Genomic DNA, 12,903 nt, shown 5'->3' with positions numbered 1-12,903 from the left:
AGCAATCAGCAGTGCAGTGCACAGATGTAATTTTCTTTCTTGTGTGCATGCTCACTATGATTATGTTTCTGTATTGCACACATTTTTCGTCCTCCTTGTAGGTAATACAAAATCTTAGTTCATTTGGGCTACATTAACAGACTATCACAGAATGAGGGCTTATAAACCATGGACATTTATTTCTCACAGTTCCCAGTCCAAGATCAGGGTACCAGTTCCATGTCTTCCCAGGGCTGTTTTCGGCTTGCAGACCGCTCTCTTCTCATTCTCCCCTCACAAATATTTGTATTTGTTTTATTACTAGGTTAATAAACTTTTTCTCTCATTAGTATTTCCATTTTTGTGTACTGCCTTTTCATCTCATTGACCTAGTTTTATCGGGGATAAATATATCACACTTTTAACACTATTAAAAACTTTCTTTTCCAAACACCAACCATCTTTTATATAAGTTCTTAAAGGCACTTGGTAATCCTTTGCCCACTAATCTGCCCATACAATCTCCTTCAAGAATTCTGACCAAGGGTTATCTGAGATCTTGAGACTGGAGTCTGCCCTCTCAGCTCGAATTCTGAGTTCTGGAGTACTAGCCATGAGACCTCAGACAAACAGCTTTACCTATCAGAGGCTCAGCTTCCTGATAAGATTAAAACAATAATAATAGAATCTATGTCATAGAGGTGTTGAAAGGCTGAAATGAAAACACGTGTTGACTTCTCAGCATTAAACCTGCCAGTGGAACCTTGCTTGATAAATGGAAGAAACCATTGTCATCATTAACAGCAAATATTTCCACCCGGTGAGAGCAAGCCACCTGCAAAAGGTTAAGCCATCGCTCAGGGTCACACAGCTTCTGGCCAAAGCTAAGGAGGATTGTGCAGCCTCAGGAAAAGCATCCCTGGCGGACACAGGAGGGAGATCTGAGCAGGGCAGGGAGTTGGGGATCTGGGGTCATTTTCTTACACCTTTGCACCTCCGCACAGAAGCAGGCTCTTGTGCCAATGCACGCCCCTTCCCCTTGTTGTTCACCGAAGGATTAGCAACATAGCCTCATTCATGTGAAGGTTTTCCTTGGCTTTGTTACAATCTGATGACCTTCACGCTCGGTTCTAGCTTCCCTGTGGATGTTACGGTCACAGCACTTAACCCTATGCTGCCGGTTTCTTTTGAGCCACCAGTGGCTGCCCCTTCTCTGGCCCGAGGGAGAGGAACCCGACTCAGACACAGAATCCTAGGTGTTAAGATTACACCAGAGCTACCCACACCTTGGTCTATGTCAGGATTCTTTCCAGAGTCTTTTTGGACAGCCCGTGGACTCCCTTATCCCTTTCCCCACAGCACATCCCTGGAGCCTGAGACAAAACCCTAGGCAGGAGAAACGACATCACCCAAAGAGAGCCAAAGGGCCCTTTAACTGGGCACTGAGCTGGTCCTGAGTCAGCTAGCAGTGGGGAAATCTGACTAGCCATTCCTGTCCAAGATTTAATACAGGAACTCACAGAGGCCACATGTACACAATGCTACTACAGCTGGACATCTGACTTTCCTGGGGAGCCAAGAACAAACGCACATTTCACCTGATATAACCCTAATAACAGGCCAGAAACATGACTCCAACCAAGTCCAACTTGAACCAGTGAGTTTAACTGGGCTTACTTACAGAAGCAGGGATTTAGGGGTCAAATACAAGAGCATGAGCAACTTACTTCCTGCCTGGACAATCCTCCAGCTCAACCAGAGCAAACATCAGGCCTACAGAGAGCTGAGAGAGACACTGTTTTGCTTTTGTGTGGCTGGGGAAAGTCAGTTCTCTGTGGATCCATTCATTGCGGAGGCCAGAGTTAAGTAGGACAGCACCTTTCTCTGCCTGCGCTGTGCTTGCAGACTCCTCTTAGACCAACCCTGAGGTTGCCCAGTGCAGCTTCCAAAGACTCGATGCCTGTGTCCTGCAGCAGGAGACTCCAAGTGTTCCCATCAGCGCTGCACCAAGCTCTGAGGCCAGATGCTCAAACTGAACATTATCAGTAGGAGAGACTGGCCTGAAGAACAGAGCTATCCACGTCTCAGCCAGCAAACGGCCGCAGATCACAACCACCCTTTTGAAAAATCACGGAAAGGCAGGGGATGTAGCTCAGTGGTTTGTGTGCTTGCTTAGCATGCATGGGGCCCTACGTTCAATCCCCAGTAGCACATAAACCGAGTATGATGATGTACCTCCAATCCCAGCACATGGCGGGTAGAAGCAGGAGCGCTAGAAGTTCAAGATCATCCTTGGCTACATAAGACCCAGTCTCAAGGAAAATATTAAGAAAAATATAAAATTGTATGGACCTGGAGAGATGGCTTGGTGGTTAAGAGTGCCTGATGGTCTTTCAGAGGATCTAGGTTTGGTTCCCAAGACCCATGTCAGGCAGTTAACAACTGTAATTCCAACTCCAGAAGAACCAATATCCTCCTCTCTTGGCTTCCAGACACCCACACATACCACCACACATGCTCACATAATTTAAAATAAAATAAACATCTTTAAAAATAAAGTAAATATTAAATTATAGCAAAATACACGTAATAGGGTCTGTAGGGGATGATTTAGTGGTAACCTTAGTGAAGACATGAGTTCAAACTCCCAGAAACCATGTAAAAAACTGGGCATAGTCAAACATGCCTGTAACCGAGCACTGGGTGATAAGTAGCAGAAACAGGAGGATCACTGGCATTCTCTGGCCATCAGGCTAGCTGCAGATTCAGTGAGAGACCCTGTCTCAAAGGAACAAGGTGGTGAATGATAGAGCAGGACATCTGATGTCTTTCTTTGGTCTCCAAATGTATGCACAGATATACATTCACAATATGTATGCATTCACCACACACACACACACACACACTACACATACCATAAAACTGATCATGTTAACCATTTCAGAGTACAGAATTCAGAGCGTTAATACAATTATAGTGCTGTGTAGCCAATCCCCAGAATTCTGTCTCATGAAAGTGAAATTCTATACTCATGATTCCTTCCTTCCCTCAGTCCCTGGTGACTACCACTGTACGTTCTGTTCCAGCTTTGTGACTTCACAGATTTTATCAAATAAAGGGAGCCGTACACAGCATTTGCCCTTTTGTGACTGACCTGTTTCACTTAGCGTGATGTCTTCCATGTTGAAGCAGGTATCTGAGTTTCCTTACCCTTGAAGGCTGCATAATATTCCACTGTATGCACAGACCATTGCTGTACTCATTCACCTACAGCCAGTTCACTGGGTTGTTCCCATCTTCTGGTTAATATGAAAGATGTTGCTATGCATGTATGTGGATACAACTAGTCTTTATCAAGAATCTACTCTGAACTACCAGTTCTTATGGGAAAATATTCTGAATTTTTTTTTCCTGCAGCTGCCAGCTCCTGCTCTGTCCCCATGTAGAGTCCCTGAGGCACACAGGCTCCAGAACGTGTCCCTGAGCATCTCCACCAGAGCCTAACTGGACTTTGGTTCTCAACCCCAGGGAAAGATGGGTCAAGGCAGGTTTCAGCTGGAGAACGGAGATTGTACTCTACAGCAGGTTCTTCTCTGCTTGCTAAGAAAAACTGTTTACCCCTAGAAACCCTATAAAGGTCCAAAGAGGAGTGTTTTGCTGGCACCCTTGGATGGTCTGCTGTGTCTGTGGGGCTCCCAGTGTATCATGACCCCAGCGATTGCTTGATGCTGGAGGACGACTGGGAAAACCTGTTCTCTAGTGGTGTGGGGAGTATCCATTTGAACCAGATGAAGTGGCCGACAACAATGATCATTCCTTTCCCTTTCAAAGACAGCAGCTGCATGCAGTTCACGCGCTAGGTGAGGGACGTGTGGGGAGACCTTCCCTCTCCCACATCGGAGCAGACAGACCCCCTTTCCCCTGTCTGAGAAGAAGGAAGGCGACGAGAGACAAAGCTCTGGCTCTGATGCAATCATCTGGGTGAGGCAGGTGTGTGTGGTGAGGGGCGCTGGCACGGGTCCAGCTCTGACTGCAAGAGTTGTTCTCCCGAGGGACTCCAGGTCACCCATGAATGAGCTCCAACTCTGGGATGTCAGGTGGGCGCTTGAGTGAGCCTCAGGCCAAGGCTGCCATGGTTAGCATGATGCTAACTAGGAGCCCACTTTCTAGTCACAGTCCACAGCTCTCTTGCTGGGCAGGGAAGATGGACTGCAGGTGCTAAATGATGGCCCAAGAAACTCACAGGTGATGACTGAGCAACCTCGGTCTGCAGAAACTGCTCAGAACCTGGGGCGCGGGGTAGACAAATAGTCCTGTGTGGGCCTTTTCTTTCTCCCTCCCTCCCTTCTTCCTTCCCTCCCTCCCTCCCTCCCTCCCTCTGTGGCACTGGGGGTTCAACCCTAGGCCCTGCCCATGAAAGGTAAGCATACTATTGTTGGGTTACATTCTAAACGTGTGCCTTTTACTCTTGGTTGAGAATCCCACAGATCAGCTTTTTTTCTTCTTCAGTTCTAGAGAATGAACTCAGGCCCTCTTACATGCCAGATGAGCACTCAACCACTAAGCTATGTCCCTAAGCACTGTTAATGTTTTTATTTGAGACAAGGTCTCGTGAGGTTACCCAGGCTGACGTTGAATTCACTCTGTAGCACAGGCTGTCCTGTCCTTAACGGTTTTCTGCCTTCGACTCCAGAGTAGCTGAAATTGCAGGCCTATACCACCAGGCCTGGATAGATAAGCCTCTTCATTTCATCCTCCTCCCACTTCTCGTTTTAAAATTTAAAATTTAATTTATTTTGTGTATATGGGTGTTTTCCTGACATCTAAGTCTGTAAGCCAATTGTGTGCTGTGTGCCCACAGAAGCCAGAAGAGGGCGTTGACTCCCCTGGAACTGGGGTTACAGACAGTTGTGAGCCATCATGTGGGTGCTGGGAATCAAACATGGGTCCCCTGGAAGAGCAGCCAGTGTTCTTTTTTTTTTTTTTTTAAAGATTTATTTATTTATTATGTATACAGTGTTTTATTTGCATGTATCCCTGCAGGCCAGAAGAGGGAGCCAGATCTCATTACAGATGGTTGTGAGCCACCATATGGGTGCTGGGAATTGAACTCAGGACCTCTGGAAGAACAACCAGTGTTCTTAACCTCTGAGCCATCTCTCCAGCCCCCAGCCAGTGTTCTTAACCTCTAGATAAACATTTTAAAAAGGGATTCACATTAAGGAATACTTTATTTAACTTGATAAAGGATGTGTGCAAACTGAAGTTGAAACATAGTGGCATCTCAGAGGGAAATATGAAAAACCCATTGATAACAGATGAAACTGTATTCACTCAGCAGACACCTTGCTGGCATTGGGTCCCAGGGACTGCAAAACACTGAACCTCCTGGAAGTTGGTAATTGAATGGAAGAAAATTTTAACTTGATATCCAGAGGTCCAGACATTCTTTCTAATCATGCCCAAATCTCCCTTTTGGAGACTGGCAGAGAGGGGTGAGATGCCACCTGGTGTGAGGATGTGCGTGAGTGTGCATATGTGGGAGCAGGTGTGAACAAGTGTGAGTGTGCGTGTGTGTGCATGTCTATGATTTGGTGTTTGTGAATCAGAGTAGATGGTACATTTGCACTTGCGTGTGCTGATGTGTGAACACGGAATGTAGGTAAGCGCTGGAATCAGGTGTGGGTAGGGCTAAACACTTGGGTCTGGAGGTCGGCACTTCAAGTGAAGCGGGAAAGGAGAACTGAGCAGGCATGCTCATCTGGCCATGGGATAGCCCTGGGAGGCAAATTTAGGGCACGACTGCTTCAGGGTTAATGGGTAACCCACACCCCTCGCCCCTACTTGGCAGAGCTCAGGGCTGGTACTGCTTCCAGTCAGAGGCAGTATTGACAGCAGTGAGTCTTTCTAAGCTAGTCTTTCGGGGTTTCTACTGTCTGGTCGCCTCTTGAATGATCTCTTCCCATTTCTTGGTGCCTCCTCTACAGTGGTCTCCATCTGCAGACCCTGCTGTTTTACAGAGAGGAAGGTAGGGTTCACGGCTTCCAGGAAGTGTCCTGGAGTGGCTTCCATAGAAATGAGTTGAGCCCATGAACCGGACAAGGTGGTTGCTTACACAGTCTCTCCAGTCACTGGCATAGAGAACAGTTTCTAGAAAGCGAGAATCAGAGACAAAGAGCCAGAAGGAGCCAGAACACAGGAATCTTTCCTTCAGAGAGCTAAATACAGGGAACATCTTACCTGAATGGGACTCAGGAAGCCTTACTCCACCCTGGGCTGTTTATTCTCCTGAGGCTGCAGAAGATGCTTTTCCTCCTCCGGCCCCTGTAGGAACAAGTGAGTGAAATGCAGACTAAAGATAATTTATGATATGAAATCTCTAAATGTGTTTCTGTGTTCATACTTCCAGCCTCTGACAGTGCCCTGTGAACTTGTCTATCTCTGCTACCAGAACACAGGAGTTTACTTTTGAATTACCAGGGCCTGACATAATCTCTGGCATGTATAGGATCACACTGATAGTGTCTAACAGTATTGAACCTTTACTTGAACCTAATTTTGTGTTAGCCACTTCATGTGAATTATTTTTTACTATGGATGCAATGATGCAGACCATGCTGACTTTTGTTCTTTTTCCGTGTTTTATTTATAATTACGTGTATGTGTGTATGTGGTGGTGGTGGGGGGGTGCGTGTGAATACAGAGCCTGCAGAGGCCAGAAGAGGCTTGTCAGGTCCACTGCAGCACAAAAGGGTTATGAGCCACCTGGGGTGAATGGTGTGTGTGTGTGTGTGTGTGTGTGCGCGCGCGCGCATCTGAAAGCCTGTTCAGAGGTCAGGTGTCTTCACCTATCAGTGTCCACCTATTCCTTTGAGGCAGGGTCTCTCCCTGAACATAGGGTTCCTGTTATCTTAGTCAGACTGGAAGCCAGCAAGTTCCGGAGTCCTCTCGTCTCCACTTGCCCCTGAACTTGGGTTATAGGTGTGTGGGAAGCTCAGCTTCTTATATGGATCTTGGGATCTGAATTCCATTCCTCATGATTGCTAAGCAAGTTTTCTTGCTGGATCTCTCCAGCCCTGACCTCCATCTTTTTTTTTTTTTTTTTTTTTTTTTTTTTTTTTTTTAGGACAAGTAGCTTACTGTGAGCCACCCACGCTGATAGAGAGCAGGTCCCAAGTGCTCTGGTTCTGAAGACTTTCTCTTAGGGCTCACTCTTCCATAGGAGGCATGCCCAGGTGCTCAAGAAGCAAGGATTACACTTCAGTTCAGTGAAAGAAGCCATTCCCTGCATTCAGTGTGCTGCAGGCCACAGGAATATATCAAGAGTTCAGCTGGTTATGGCAAAGTCACTACCTGGAGGGATTGATCCCTCCAGAGGAAGCCAAATTCCAAGAAGCTTTTGGTGTTACTTGGCTTGTTATGTATCAGCTGTCTTCTGTTATGAAAATCATGTGTGCCTTCATAGTTTTCCCAATTGACTTTTCCCTAAGAAGGGCTAACAGTGTGGACTGCTCACTCTCTGGACATACACATTCAAGGTATTTGGGGAACAGCCTCAGGAAAGGCTTTCTCTGAAATCAGGTATTTCCCTTAGCCACTTTCAAGGACTAGCAGTAATAACAGTCCGCATGCAAGTCTCCTGATTTAAGGTAAATTCCACAAGGAGACACTGCCTAGGTCAGGTGGACCTCAAGTAATAGCTTTACACAATTTAGCTCATACCCTCCCTTCTTACAGCCTTATTAACTTTATAGACCTCTAACTCCTTACCTAACCACTTCTAGGAATATTTAGATAATCTGTGCACTGACAGATATGCTCAGCCAGAACCCCAGTTTAAGCCTCCCTGTAATTATCATCATTGGCAGCATCTGGCCAGGTCCATCCCCAGACGGAGGAAAGTGCCTTATCAGAGATACCTCTGTACTCTCTAAGAACAGACTTAAGCATCCAGACTACCCATTTGAGAAGGCCTGGCAGATGTGCCAATTAAGCTTAACTTCCTCCTTTCCCAAATCTTACCTCTAGTTCCAGATCTCCCTTTAACTATCACCAGAGGCATCTAGCTGTACACAGGTTGCCTAACAACTGAGCATACTTTCCCCCACCCTGCAGAAAAACGGCAGATAGCGTGGACAGATAGGAGCCACAGGAAAAAAGAAGGCAGTTTTATTTTCTCCCATTGATGTAGCAACTTATAGATTTTTAACATTTTCTACCAATCACGTTTAAGATTATAGTTGTGCACATAAGATCCCTCTTCCTAGATATTACCTGAATTTAGCCTTTAGTTAATTCATTAGTCACTTCCCCTTTAGGTTGCAAATGGTAATTAACAATTACTGCCCCTCTATGTGATTCATATCACCCCTTCGTTTGACCCTGGAAGGCAGACAATCACTGCCTGAGGATATTTGGGCTGGGTGACCTGGGTGGAGGGGAGGATTGTGATTGTGTGGGTATGTAACTATAAAGCTGGAGATGGATGATGGATTAAAGCGAATGGACCAAAGAGCTTTGTGTGCGTAGATTGATTTGCCAACCTTAAGAATAGATTCTCAGCTAGTTGATTGATTCTCCCCCGGACCCTGGATAAGAGACTATTAGGGGCTGGACTCCAATAGTCTTTAATACAGATGCTGCCTGCATCTGTGTCTGTGAACCCCATTTCAATGATTGCTTTTCCTCACTCTCCAGGAAGACATTGCAGCGCCCAATGATATTCTTTTTTGAAAGGTGCTTCTTTTTCATTCTCATCTTAGTGATTCTTGACTCCTGGGTTCCTTTTTTGTTACTGTTGTTTCCAGACATCGTTTCTCTATGTAGCCCTGGCTGTCCTGGAACTCACTACTGTTGTTTTTTACTCTTTTGCTCTTTTGGGTGCCTGCCACCCAGTTCCCAAATAAATCACACATAGAGACCTTTCCTTACTAATAAATGCCGACCTTAGTTTGGCTTACTGCTAGCCAGCTTTTCTTAAATTATCCCATCTACCTTTTGCTTCTGGGCTTCTTCCTTTTCTTACTTCCGTGTATCTTACTTTCTCTCTTACTCTGTGACTTGTGGCTGTGTGGCTGTGTGGCTGTGTGGCTGCGTGGCTGCGTGGCTGCGTGGCTGCGTGGCTGGGTGGCTGGGTGGCTGGGTGGCTGCGTGGCTGGGTGGCTGGGTGGCTGTGTGGCTGTGTGGCTGTGTGGCTGTGAGGCTGTGTGGCTGTGTGGCTGGGTGGCTGTGTGGCTGTGTGGCTGTGTGGCTGTGTGGCTGGCCCTGACATCCTCCTCTCCTTGTTCTCTTGTTCCTCCTTGATCTCCCTCTTTCTCTTTTTCTCCTTCTATTCCTTCTCTGTACCTTCCAGCCCCACCTATCCTTTCTCCTGCCTCACTATTGGCCATTCAGCTCTTTATTAGAGCATCAGGTACTTCAGACAGGCAAAGTAACACAGCTTCACAGAGTTAAACAAATGCAACATAAAAGAGTGCAACACATCTTTGCATCATTAAACAAATGTTCCACAGCATAAACAAATGTAACACATCTTAAAATAGTATTCTACAACCATTTGCACTGTAGATCAGGCTGGCCTCAAATTCAGAGATCCACCTGACTTCGCCTTCTGAGTGTTGGGATTAAAGGCATGTGCCACTGCTGCCCATCAATTCCTGAGTCCTTTGTAGTATTTATTTATGTATCCTAGATCTACTGCCTCTTGGCATCACCAGGCATAGAGTAGGTGGTTAGTCAACATCAGGTTACTGAATAGAAAAAAAAGCAAAGAATCTTTTCTGAACATCTTCCTCAAAGAGACAAGTATTCCCTCTGACCAGTGGCACCTGTACAGGAAGCTACAGCCAGAGAGTTCTTTTCAGAACTCTGCGCAGATAAAGCCAGGATTCTTGCCCTTGGTATAGAAAAGCATTTCAAGATGAGCGAGTGTGAAGCAGAGTTAAAGTTTATTAAGATTTTAAAAAAGATTTATTTATTTCAGTTATGTGTGTATGGGTGTTTTGCTTGCATACATGTCCATGCACCACTTTCGTACAGTGCCTGTGGGACCAGAAAAGAGCATTAGATCCTTTGGAACAGGAGTTGTAGACAGTTGTGAGCTACCATGTGGGTGCTAGGAATCGAACCCAGGTCCTCTGGAAAAGCAGATAGTGCTCTTAACCACTGAGCCATCTCTCTAGACCCTTTAGAAGGAATTTTAAAATTGACTTACATGTGGGTGCCAAGAAAGAGAAGTGCCTAGGGAAAAGATAGTGTACGCCCAAGTGTGGGCTTCTTAAGACAGTTGTGCACAAGGGTCTTAACAGTAACCGAATACATGGTTTAGTCGTTCTGAAGTTACAGTGTTGGAAGGGTCTCTAAGGGACCCCTCTATTCTTTTTCAGTAAATGGGGTCCTAGTGTGGTTTCTGAGGTACACTGGATGGGATTACAATAAAGTAAGGCAAACTTATAGGTCATGAGGCTTGCATATGGAAAAGGAGACACATTTTTACTGTATTCAAAGTTAATATTTTTGTTAATATTATTGTTGTTTTATTTTGGAATTTTGAAATTCCAAGAAAATTGCAAGTTTACACCTGGGAGAGGAGGAAGGCCATATATACTTGGGCCTCAAGTATGGCACAGCACATTGCTATCTTAACATTTTTATTTGAAATATTGCTATATGAGAGGAATATTGTCTCTACATATGGCAGGTATTGTTAACTGTCCTCAAATTCTTATGGAGGTGCAAATCTTATGGAATGGTGACAGCCATTCTCTGGCCCCTGCATGGAGATGCTGTGAAGACGAACTAAGAGGAATCTGTGTAAATCTCACCTCTGATAAACCGTCAAGCGCTGTGCACCTTGAGACACAGAGAAAAGGGGGAAAGCAGAGCCTGGCTCTGCGCCATGAGGTCTCAGTGACTTTGGGCACAGTCAGACACAGTGACACTAGTTCTTTGTGAACTGCCAGCTGGGTCTGGATGCCCTTTTCCACTGCAGCCAGCAGGGCAAGAGGAGACTGCCAGGCCCCCTGTCCTACGTCTGGAAGAACCGTTCTCCATGCAGCAATGACCTTCGACCTTCCAAGGATGTCACCACTTTCAGCCTTCACTAATCATCATCATCATCATCATCATCATCATTTTATTGCTGCTGTCATTGTTGTTTTGAGATGGAGTTTCACGTAGCCAAGGCTGACCTCAAACTTACTCCTGCCTCTGCTTGCCAAGTGCTAGGTTTGCAGAATGGCGCCACCACACCTGGTTCTCAAATCGTCAGCCAACCCATTCTGTTTTTTTATTGTTGTTGGTTTGTTTTCCAGACGTGGCTTCTCTGTGTAGCCCTGGCTGTCCCGGAACTCGCACTGCAAGGTGGCCTTGAACTCAGAGATCTGCCTGGCTCTGCCTCTCAAGTTCTGAGATTAAAGACGTATGTCACTGTTGCCTGCAACCAACCCATTCTTCTTCAACAACTGCAGTTAAATATGAACAAGCTACCTGGGCAGTTCTGTCAAAAACTACGACATCTGAAACAGACAGGAAAGGAGGGTGCAGACAGCACCCACATAATGGCTCATCTTTATCGAGAGCTTTTCTTTATTTTTCAGCTCTATTCTTACTACTTTTAATTGTGTGTTTGTGTACACATGAACACAAGTACTCAAGGAGACCGGAGCAGCACTGGAATCCCCTGGAGCTGGAATCACAGGCCGTTGTGAGCAGTCCAGTGTTGGTGATGGGAACCAAACTTGGGTCCTCCGGAAGAGCGGTACATGCTCTTAACCACTGGGCTGTCTCTCCAGTCCAAGAGTTTATCTTTAAATGCTAAGTGCACAAAACTATGAGTTGAACACTATTTTTAAGCTGATCTAATTTATGGTTATTTTTCATATATGTTCTTAGTATATAAAAAGGGCCTTATATAAACATACATATAAGTGTGTGTGTGTGTGTGTGTGTATGTGTGTAGAAACGGGGTAGCTTGTGTATCCTAGGCTAGCCATGAAATTGCAAAGTAGCCGAGGATATTCTTGAACTTTTGACTCTTCTGCCTTCGCTTCCTGAGTGTTGGGGGAAAAGGCACATGCTACCATATGTGAGTATACTGTTTAAAGCAGTTAAGAAACTATAACGTCATTTACAGAAACGCTATTTAGAGAATATTTATATTAAAAGACAAAAATTAGTATAAATCCACCTAAAGTCATTTGTTCTAAACAGAGAGCACACACTGAGCAGGGCAAAGAGACCCTCATGCAGACCTGCTCCTGGAGGAGAAAACATGGGCCGCCCGGAAAGCATGGGGAGGATGGGGCACTGTTATGGTGAGTAAATTGTACAGTGTGTTATAGGAGAGAGAGAGAGAGCCAGACGGTTCATTTCCTGTAGACAGAGGCATAGCTGGAGGAATGAATGAAAGTGGTGAGGAGCGGGCTGAGGTGGGTGGCTTGACTGCCACTCAGTATCATGGTGATATCTGGGCCCTGATGCAGCCGAGGTCTGTGTCAATGTGAGCTTTTAAACACAAAACAAACATGTTCTGGTTGACATACCGCAGTTAACAAGAACAGTTAGCCAGAAGAGGAGCTACAGAAGCCGAATAGCAAGGTTAGTACATTTAGAGACTTTCCCAGAACGGTATGGACTTTGATGGATCGGGTCTTTGTTTTTGTTTTGGCAGGCGGTGCTGTCTACGTGCTGAGCTGTACCTCCTGAATGGCACTTCCATCATGGAGTCAGTTGTGCTAAGGTCTGCGGCCCTGTTACATTGCCAGCTGGCTCACTCTTGACAGGCTAGCTCTTCCCTAGACATCAGGGGCTCCATGTGTAGAGGAGAATACCGTATCACTCCTGGGGCATCGCTCCTTTGCCAGGGTGTGAATCCTGCCTCTGCCTGCTGGTTATGTGAACTGTGGTGAGCCACTGAAACCCTAT

At 45.8% G+C, this 12,903-nt stretch overlaps 1 protein-coding gene across 2 annotated transcripts in view; it reads right to left on the bottom strand.

Annotated features, from left to right (window-relative positions):
• The window catches only part of Slc31a2 (solute carrier family 31 member 2), a 58,410-nt gene that overhangs the window by 12,901 nt on the left and 32,606 nt on the right, over positions 1-12,903 (bottom strand). For both annotated transcript variants that reach the window (XM_076564317.1, XM_006979527.4), the window contains one exon: positions 6,220-6,303. The gene's annotated coding sequence lies outside the window, so the exon portion shown is untranslated. The remainder of the gene's footprint in view (positions 1-6,219; positions 6,304-12,903) is intronic.

This window comes from Peromyscus maniculatus, chromosome 2 (genome assembly GCF_049852395.1).
Source record: "Peromyscus maniculatus bairdii isolate BWxNUB_F1_BW_parent chromosome 2, HU_Pman_BW_mat_3.1, whole genome shotgun sequence".
NCBI lineage: Eukaryota > Metazoa > Chordata > Mammalia > Rodentia > Cricetidae > Peromyscus > Peromyscus maniculatus.
The sequence above is the reverse complement of the archived record's forward strand: the minus strand, read 5'-3'. Positions and strand labels throughout refer to the sequence as shown.